We start from the raw sequence: 11,290 nt of genomic DNA, 5'->3' as shown, positions 1-11,290 counted from the left end.
TTCGCTTATTTAATGAAGTCACGTGCATCTACTGTATATATATATATATATATATATATATATATATATATATATATATATGAGTAGATAGATAGATAGATAGATAGATAGATATAGATATAATCTGTATTTATGGATTAATTAGTGTTGATTGCTTCCAACTGAACATTAACAAGAATGAAATTATAACGGTAAAAAACAAAAGCACTTATGCAATGAAAGTGGGTGCTAAATTACTCTGTGAAGCAAACAGGCTGTGACAAAGCACGAGGGTTGAAAACAGCTGTTATAATGGTCACCATTCCATTTGGGCTGTGGTTACGAAAAGTGACATAGATGTCCCAGGAAACTCTAAATAAAGGTTCAGATACTTCAATTGATTGAGCAGGGCATTAAGAAAAGGATGAGTTTGCTATACTTGTATAAGAGGAAAATGTAGCTTATCCTGTATCTTGAGAGAGTGCACAATTATGATGAATGAATAAGTATCCTTAAATGTGCACATTTAGAAGTCAAATGTGAAGTACCACACTCAGGAAATTAAGTAGGGTTTTTTTTATCTGAGAAATCTGATGAAAAGGCTAAAATTGAACCGAATTTATAGCGATTGTACATTCATTACACGTTTCAACTAATAGTGAAAAATAGTGAGACAAGCAGAACAGCGAAACAAACAAATTTGAGCGGGAGATTGGGCCGAGGTCGGTGCTGCCACCGCTCATGGCGGGTCTGTGGTGGTAATCTATGTACAGTGCACAGCGTTGCCAAATACACATTTATGCTACGATTTAAAAAGGGTCCCTTACCGGGCCCTTATTGTTGATGAAATTCCACTATATGATTGAAGTTTCCATTGACGATATCTTGTCCTGCTTGAAGTATCTGTTAAATTGGCGTGCGGGAATTTTTTTTTTATGGAATAAAATTCCGCGATACACTGTATCCAATATGGCGGATGAGTGAAGTTTTCTCCCGCCACTTCTGCGCTCCAGGACTTTCATAACTTGTGCAGCTGCATGTTAGCAGGAGAGGATTCATTCAACTGATTTGTTGTTATAAGTGATTTGTTAGAAGTTTTACGAGAACTGTCTTCGTGTACACACACACTTATGTGTATATATGTATATACATTTATATATATAGATAATATATACATATTATATATTAAAATATATATATATATATATATATATATATATAATGTGTGTAGTATTCTTTGCTGCATTCTTACTGTTGAATCATAATCAAAGGTTAACCTCTACTTTTTCGTTAATTTCCATATCTGTCACTTCATTTACTGTGAAGTCTCATCAGCATTGTTTCGAACCTTCTATACCGAATATAAAACGAAGTTTTAGATGACGTATCCTTATGAGAACGTTGGAATTGCCACGACCTACTTTGTTGTCAGCTATGTACATTCTCTCTCTCTCTCTCTCTCTCTCTCTCTCTCTCTCTCTCTCTCTCTCTCTCTCTCAAGCATACATGAATGTATATACTTATGCTCCATTAGTGTATTGATAAGTATTTTAGTCAGTTGAAGAACAGATGTGACACAGGCATTTTTTTATTAGGGAATTGAAGACCAGTCACGGCGTTCAGTGCTGCCATCTCTCCCAAAGAAGCGGAAATGTTCGCGCATATGCCAGTTCTATGTTAAATGACAACTTTTTAGGTAAAAAAAAGTATATTTCTTCGTTATTTATTCTTATAAAATTGTAGAAAATTGTGAATTATCTGTGAACATTTGTTCGTTTCACTCCAGGTCTCATGATATTCCTTTGCGACCAGTTTTTGTGCGAAAGGAATTGAGCTTGATCCAATATGGCCGCTCGCTGTTCCTCCCCATCAACATCGAGCTTTCTTTGTCCTCCCTTTCTATCTGTTTTTGCTTGCTTCGCATAGTCAGATGACCACGTCTATTAATACTTACATATATGTAAACGTATTCAAAGTATGATTGTCATAAACTTTTATTTTTTTTTCAAAAGCTGCATAACCCTAAGTTAAATTACTTCTATTAATATCCTTGTAGCCTTTTTCTCTGTTCAGATAAGTAAGTGAGGAGGGACTATATGTTAGCACCTGAAGATTCCCGTGGCGGTCACCCATTCACTTACGATTAACAACTCTGCTGAACTTATTCAGTTACATTCTCTATAAAGAATTTCCCAGTGATTTTAAATTAGTTGTATTGGTCTGCCCTTAGTTGCTATATTTTACTTGAGCATAATAAACTCATGGTATTAGATTCTCACGGTTTTGAAGGCTTGTGAGACTGACGTTTAACTACGTATAGAATCCCCCTCTCTTAAATATGTTCGAATCTACTGGTTTTCATCAATAATATTGTGCTCATTACTAAGCAGTTGAACAGCCAAATAAACAAATAGCTGTGAGGCAGCAGGCAAAACTAACGTCTGGTGCTGACTTCCCGCCGGATGAAGTGTTAAGCATGCGCCATGTCTACTGTTTATTATGTTATGAAATGCTTATCGAATTGGGGGTTCTTTATATCCTTTGTGCTAGATTACGGTTGTGTTTTGTTATTCACGATTTCAAGTTTTGTCAGTAAAATCTGTGAAATTAATCACGATAAATTTTTATATTGGAGAATGAATTGCGTCCCTTCGATATCCAGCATAGCTGCTTGCTGTGGCTGCTTTCCCACCAGTCAAACCAATCACTGACGAACCGCGAGTTTTAGGAATATCATTCATGTTTATCTGTCTGACCCCACTTTTAGGGGAACCTCTTAATAATGAAGATACCTTTACTCATACATAAGCTGGTATGTAGTGATCGTTATGGTTAATTGTTTTGTATATATACACACCCAACTTCGGAACATCTGAAATACTTTTGTCTGACTGCAATTTTTTATTTTTTATGTGAGAGATGAAGGTAATTACTTAAAAAACAATGTACTTAAACTCATCAGAATAAAATTCACATGAATTTCGCTATGTCTGTTTGTATCTTGTGGTGAATGTTGCTTTGGCATAGAAGTCCACATCAACATGAAGTTCAGACCCAGTTGTGTTGCGCAATGAAATCGTGACTCATGCGCCGCTGCCAAGTTTACGGCGCAACTTGAAGGATAACGTAGAAATTACATAATATATAGATGGTCTTTTGGGTACATCAGGCAAACATAAAAAAATATTTTGTGAATGACGGTGTTCTTCGGAGTTCGAAATCACGGTGATTTTTTCTGTACAGCGAGTTTTTCTTCGCCTCCCGGGAAGATTGCCTTTGGCATCTATGTCCAATATGGCCGCTCTCCTTCCCGCACAGGCCAACCCAATGATTGGCGTAGGGTGTATATTTACTATGAGGAATGTCTGGGGCGCTTTTCGAATTTATGATTACGAACTACTGTAGATTCTTCAGACATTATTGCCTGCGTGCTTTCCTCTGGACTTGTGTAACAAACCATTGCGATATAGAATTCAGAATATGGCAGTTTTAAAGGATTGGCACAGTAATATATATATTACTGTGTGTGTGTGTGTGTGTGTATATAGCTTTCTACTGCCCCGATTATAATCTAAATGGTTGATTGTCCAAGTATAAATGATTCCAGGGAAAATTATTGCATCTTGGGCTTTTCGAAAGTGGTTTTATATAGGTGGTAAATGATGAAGTCAGTGGTGTGTAGTCTTAACATCTAAGAGTATAATATTCAAAACTGCCGGGCATAACACTGCAGTAAACGTTTGTGTTATTCACTTATTACTGCACTGTTAACTAACTCATGAATAGTTTTAATGAGTGGTGAAATCCAACAGACGACATTTTATACTTCCCAGTGACCTTTGTTAATTCATCAGAATTTTACCCTTTCCTGGGCTCTGTGCAACGTCATCCTGGTGGATTGTACTCCAACAATGCAGTTAAACCGAGTTGGTGTTGACTGATAAAGAAGCTTTAACAGTATGAATGGGTTATGCCACTCTTAAAATTTATCATAAATGAAGTGACACTCTCTCCTATTTAAAAAGAGAGAAAAAAAAAAGTTCCTCACCGGTCAAGAATTTGCGGCAGTTGACCTCGTTCAGCCAATGGAAACGTGGCTGCCGCTTGTCCTGCGTTCTGATTGGCCAAGGCCAATACAGTGGAGGTCAGCCGGAGAAGAGATTATCGGTGACTCACCTTCCAGAGTGGGCCACAATTCGCCCCACCCCGACACAACATTCCCACCTGACCCTTTTAAGTGACCCGTGGCCGACAACCACAACTTAGTACTGTAGTCTGTACTGAGGAATTAAACGTTCAGGGCAGTAGGACAGTGATGGGAAAGTGCTTTATTAACAATGCCAAATTCATGTTCTGTGTATGGTTGCTCAAATAGCAAGAGGAAGACAAAAGGAAATGGAATCAGATATTTTCGTTTTCCAAAAGACAAAATTTATTGTGGTCAGTGGGTAAAGGCGTGTTGCCGTGCTGATCCAATTAATATCAAATATGCACTTGTGTGTTCAGTGCATTTCAGCCACAAGGACTACAAGGAGGGAATATCAAGAGACAGACCTAAGAATATGAGAGCGCTGAAGAAAGACGCTATTCCTTCTATGTTTTTACCAAAAGGTGAGTTCATTGTTGCAAAGCACGTCATGTGTGATATTGAAACAGAATTTAACAATGTAATTAAGGAACTTAAAAGGAATGTATATATATACAATTACTGTTGGCATGTCGTAATATGCAAAGACAATACTTTTTGTAATGCACGTTCTCTTTGATGTTGTTGCAGTGGAAGCGCTAACAGAGTCTCCACAGGCGACAGATAGGAGGTCAAAGAAACGTCTTTACAATCCTACGGTGCAAGATCATCTTTGTGATTGGCCAGCAGCCACTGGGCCTTGGGAGAGGGACCGTACGTAAACATAGTCTTCCCGTTCATTCAACTTCTCCCACTACCCTAATTTGATATGCGTTCCATGTTCTCGTCTTATGTCGTGAATATCATCGTTAAAATAAGCGACATTGTTAAATCTTATATCAATGTGTTCTGTAATGTCTCTCGGCGTTCATAAAAGTTTGCATGTGCCTTCAGCAAACAGTCATTTGTATAAATAATAGCTATTAATTGAGTAATTTTTTCTTTTTAATCAAACTTTTGCGTAGTTAATGTTCGATCCCAAACTCGTTTTAATTTTTATTAGCATGCCTGAACGATTTTATACTAAAGCGATATTGTAGATAGATATATATGCATAAAAATGTAAATAAGCTTTTATAGCTAATTCTCTTTAAAGAAATTTTAGTTTATTAAGAATTGTGGAAAACAATTGCTAGACTTCATATGTGACAGCTGTACATTCATATGTTTATATAAATAAAGTTAATGCCACGGAGGGAAGTGACAAACTAGAATTGTCGAGATATTTTGGTCTTAACGACCCTTTACGAAAGACAAGATTGACCAGAACAATGAGAAACACTGTACAGGTAAGCACATATAAATGGACAATACAGGATTAACAAAAGGTCCAGGTCACTTTAAAGAAATGAAAATACAACCGTGGCCTAGATTAAAGATTTGAAACCAACCACCCACACGTGGTCAGAGGTAATTTAGTCAGAAAAAAATACATTTTGTAATAGGAACAAAGGCATATACAAACGGTCAGTACAAAATTAGCAAAATCACGAATCCTAGATTAAGGATTGAAGAGCGGTCAAACACATTTTGTATTGATAACAACATGAATTTGCAGTGTTTAGCCACTGAGTGAAAAACGGACATAAGATGTAAATATAGTGAGCATGAGAAAAAAAATACATGTGGGACTAATTAATAAGTAGTTAATTCATTTATTTTAAGGTCCTTCATAAACATTTTACAAATTATGGGTTCAAATGGTACAATACCTAAACTAAGCTTTAGGTTATTTTATTTTTTTTATTAATGATTTGTATGATTGCTAATTTCAGTAAATTTCCTGAAGTATAATCATTAGACCTAACAATTACAGAGCTATCGCCCCAATTTATACAATGAGATTTTTCGCTCGGATGGATAAATAGTGTTTGAGTCCGGGCTGTTCTAAGTGAATACATATGCTGCTTTATTCGTACATTTAAGTCAGCGTGATTGCCCGATATATTAATTAGACGAAAGTATGTTATATATATATATATATATATATATATATATATATATATATATATATATGTGTGTGTGTGTGTGTGTGTGTATAATATATATATATATAGTATATATATATATATATATCTATATATATATAATATATATATATATATAAAAGCGAATTCCACAGGAAAATTATAGTCAGAAATCCAAGCACTTTCGTCTTTACTCAGACATTGTCAAGGAGTTAATGAGGTACAATTGGAGAGAAAGGTCTCAGGTACAACACAAGATCAAGAATACCAGATGGTTAATTGTCAAAAGGGTAAAAATTAAAAGAGGTAATCCAGGATTATCGGATATCACACGGTCACAAACCTAAACAGATTGACCCTAACCGAAATTACAGTTACAGTCCAAAACATGTAAAAACTGAATATTTTTTAAGCATAATATGATATATATAATATTTTATTATTATATATTATATATATTATTTTATATTATATATATATATATTCATATATATGAACAAGGTTACCGGCACGAAGAAAAATTGAATCACTGGAGATCTTAAGTACTTTCGTCACATTACCAAGACATGGTCACAGCAACTAAAGATATACAGAAGCAAGGCCTATATAAATGGTGGGTACAAGTCGTGAGGTCACAGAAAGGTCAACAGATTAAAATAGAAATCTACTTATTGGTAATCCTCTTTATTCCAACTTTCAATTCCTTTCGGAACATATGTTTTATGACCGGGTCAAAAGAGAATAAGCCTCAACTTACATATAAATTAATCTCCCAGGTTAACAGAATCGAAACCGATTTGGATTGAAGCTGATCCGTTTTCAATCCAAATTGAACAAGAAGTTGAAAACCCTGATCAAGGATAGTGATTGGACAAAGAATGCAAAAAAGATTATATAATGAATTTATCAAGAAAGAGTATTGGTGAAGATGTTATATGCTCTTTATAGTAGTACCAATCTAAGGTGAGGGTTTGGGCGTGTCTAAAAGCGAAAACATGCGTTGCCATATCTTCAAGTTCTTTGTAGAGGCGGCCAAAATCAAAGTTCCTTATTTCTTACTAATCACCCAAGGGAAACATTACCCTTAGGTCTTAACCTCTGTCCTGTACAGATTCTCCTCTTTTCAGAGTCTGGTGAAAGGGGAATGCCCACTCTAATTGTCTTAGAAGGGTTCGCTGGTATAAGTTTATTTTTCCTTTATTCAGATAATGTGTATTGGCATTAAAACTTCAGTTCTTTTTATTCTTCAATTAACTTATTTATTAACAACCTACATGAGAGAAAACTAAAGGGAAATCATGGAAATTATAAATTTCATAGATTAATCATTTCTCTACTTTAGAAACATTCAAGTAATAAGTACAGTATATCAAATAAATATGAATGATAATGATACACTTTATTTAACCTCGTGCTTCTTTACTTATTGTTCAACTGTAGCTTTACTAACTTTTGTTGCCTCAGCTGTACGAAGAGTTGCATTTGCAACATTAGTAATGGGTCCTCTGTTCTGTTTCTCCATTGTGAAGTATCTTAAAACATTTCTTCACTTTATAATGTTAATATTAATGACTGGTTTAACACAATTGTCATTTTTGGAGCAAATTTATCAATTTCAGTTACTAAACTGCTCCCTTTACCTCATTAAAATTTTAATAGATTGATGTTTGGCAACGCTAGACCAATTTCAATCCTAATAACGGTATTTGGATTTTTTTCATCTTATCCCCCGAATATTCTATTTTCAAATTCAGTTGACTGTTGTCTTGGAACGTTCTACGCAAGGAAAAAATTAACATCAAAGATGAAAAAAATAAAACAATTTCATATTCAAATTTCTCAATTTAAAGAAAAGTTCAGATAAAGGACATCTTTTAAGCATTTAAACACACAAACACACACGTGTTTGAACGCCAACTATATTTACATCCGCTAATCCTTACTTTCACCATAAAGCGCTTTCGTCTTTACTAAGACATTGTCAAGGAGCGAATTTACGAGCGGACTCCGAGCCCATTTGCGACGTTGCCAGATCCTTCTGACCATTTTAATACACACCTGGTTTGACCTCTTTAATCTATGGGCAGACTAAGATAAAGAGAAAGAGTAGTTTAATTCCCTCCTTAACCCAGATTTGGATGGTCAAAGTATATAATCCTTTAATTTGGTACTGTCCCTCTAAATTGTTTCCTTCGTTGTTATTTTTTTTTTGCCACGTGGTGATGTGAAAGTTGTAATCCCGTAGCCATAGCGAAGAACAAAATCGTCTTATAAAAAAATATAAAAACCAATTATGATTGGTTATAGAGTATTTTTCTACCATGTGCATTTGGATGTTATTTGTCAGACAGTTATGTGACTTTATGAATAGATCAGTTCACCATTTATTTGTTTTTGGAGGAATTGTGACATGATATTTTATGAGTAAAAGATGGGAATCTATTGTGATAATTTTATTAACTAAGCCTAATAAAATAGAAATCACCAATTATAACGTTTTACAATTCATTTCATTTTATTGTATGTCATTTAAGACTTGAAAGACCAAGCAAATAATACATGAGTAGACAACCACCAAACCCAATGTTTTCCTTCACTTGTTGTAACACTTTTTCTATCGTCGGAATTTCTTTCATTGCATAGAAAGCCAATACAGTCAATACAGTTCGCCGTATAACACATCAATCGAAATCATCCACATTTGTTACGGTTTTTAATATTTTCCTTTTCTTTTTCTCAAAAACCAGCTCTCCAAATTCTTCTTCCGTTTCTTTAGCTTCCTTGCAAATCTGATGCAAAGTACTTTTTGATATCTTCGTTGCATCTGCGGCACGTTTGGCTGCTTGATTGATTCCAAACTTGGAAATTCCATTTTCTTTTTCCCATTTCGCGTTCTTCAGGACGAAGGACACGCCGCGGGGAACTCTCCATGGTGTTTTCGGAAGCTCGCTGTGCGAGACAATGAATACAGAAGATGTTGTTTCTGATTAAGCTGACTTTGTTTCAGCACGGGCTCTTGCTCACAGAGCAGCCCGTAACTACGGAAGATTATCTCGACCCATTTTATACGATTTGACCAAGGGTCTCGGTGATCTGACCCAAGTGAAGAATTGGCAACAGGTATGCCAGATCTCCAAGTTTTTCATTTTTCTTCCCTTCTCTTAGTGAAGCGAAGGCAGCCGGATTAAGGAGAATTGGCACCGTCGCAAAAGGGCTCGGAGTCCGCTCATAAAATGGTTTGACTTTAGTAAAGACGAAAGCGCTTGGATTTCTGACTATCATTTTCCTGTGGAATTCGCTTATTTATGAAGTCACGTGCATTTTCTGTGATTTTTTAAGCACGCACGCACACACACACACACACACACACACACACACACACACACACATATATATAATATATATATATATATTATATATATATATATATCTATATATATATATATAATATATATATTATATATATATATATATATGCCAAGTCAGCTCTAAGATTAAAAAATCTCCATCCGAATTAAGGTGCATTGAACTTCAATTAACTCCACTTTCAAATCATCAAATCATCTGCATTCATCCATGATAATATCTAAAAGTGAAGTTCATCCATCTTTATACCATTTAGTAACTGAATGAATTTGCATTCAATTATTTACTATCTGACCTTGGCAAATGCTTTAGATTATAGATACCCCTTTCTTCTATCTTAATCTGTTATGATCCTTCGTGGCATTTCCTCGTTTTCTTCTTCATAAAAATAGCAAAGCTTAGAGCTGACACTTTCCCGGGAGCAAAAATGAAATCAGATTTAAATATGAACTAATTCCAGTTAACTTTTCCTTTACTTTAAGGAATAACAAAATCATGCAATTCTTAACTTTGGAACGTGTTTCTTCACAAAACCTACATCTTTTTCTTTATTTGTAATGCTCGTGGTTTTCTTTTGGTGGGATTTTTTTTTCTTGTGTTTTACATAATGCGAAAGTTCGTCTTGATAGTATAGTACAGTTGTCCTTCAATGAAAGGATTGACCCAGGGTTACTGACCCAAATCTAAAACGGTTTTCCTCCTGACAATCCTCTTGGAGTCAACGCAGATTTGAAGAAAGATGTGTCTCATTGTCTTAATTAATATTTTCAGATGCCATATTAAACTACAAAAGCTCCTTGAATTTTGATTAGATGTTTCTCATATACAGTTCTCATAAAGAACAAGGAAATCTCTAAATGCCAATTCGCACGGTTGTTTTCGTGTAAGTGATTAGGAAAGGCTTTTTAAATGTTCTTTTTGCTTATTTAAATCAATAAAGTTCATTGACAAACATGGCAATTTTCATTTACACAATTTTTTGTAGTAATATTGTTATTTACATACCCAATTCTAGTTTATCTCTAGTTTAAAGGACTGCTTTCATAAATTCATCTGTCGCAATTAATTTTAGTTTGTCACCATAATTGGATTTTAGGAGCCATCTGTGCAATATTTACTTTACCTTTGAGAAAAAATTTCATGAAATAGAAACCTTTTGTTTCTATTTCATTAAAGTTTTTTATCTATATATCCATATACAATATAGTTACATGTCAGTAAGATTGCTGTGTTTTATCTTTGTTTTTTTACATAATCAAAGTCAAACATTTAAAGTTTTAGCCAATCTCTGTTCGTAATAGAGCACATTAATGTAAATTTATTTTTCAACCACCTAAATGATACACCTTACTGCTAAACTAAAAAATATGCATTGCACTTAGACTATGCAGCTAGGGAAGGTTACGAATTATGGCAATGACTGATTACAGGTGTGAAAAGACTTTTAACCGGGGCTCCTCCTTCCCCCTCATTATTCTTCTGCTAACTTTATGGTGATTAAGCTGAAAATGTTATAATATGGAACTCCAGTACGAAGGGTTGCCAAGTAAGAGGCCGAAGAATGGAGATGCGAAGGTCGTGATAAATTCAGTCTGAAGATGTATATATCATGGGAAAAAAAACTTCGAGTGTCAGCAGATGAGTATTCCCAGTGAGTGGGCAGACGATAAAGTGCCGAGGAGCTTGAACTTCTTGATATAAGCCAGAGTAAAAAACGCGAGAAATAATCCACAACCGAACTCTGTTTCCTTGTGCTCTACAATCGCAGCCCGCGCTGCCTGCCGTACGATGT

General features: G+C 35.0%; 1 protein-coding gene across 5 annotated transcripts in view; it reads left to right on the top strand.

Annotated features, from left to right (window-relative positions):
* LOC135195020 (activating transcription factor 7-interacting protein 1-like) overlaps window positions 1-11,290 on the top strand; it is a 249,497-nt gene that overhangs the window by 144,169 nt on the left and 94,038 nt on the right. The gene's annotated exons all lie outside the window — the stretch shown is intronic.

Source organism: Macrobrachium nipponense, chromosome 15 (assembly GCF_015104395.2).
Source record: "Macrobrachium nipponense isolate FS-2020 chromosome 15, ASM1510439v2, whole genome shotgun sequence".
NCBI lineage: Eukaryota > Metazoa > Arthropoda > Malacostraca > Decapoda > Palaemonidae > Macrobrachium > Macrobrachium nipponense.
This window is presented reverse-complemented; position numbering and strand designations above follow the sequence as displayed.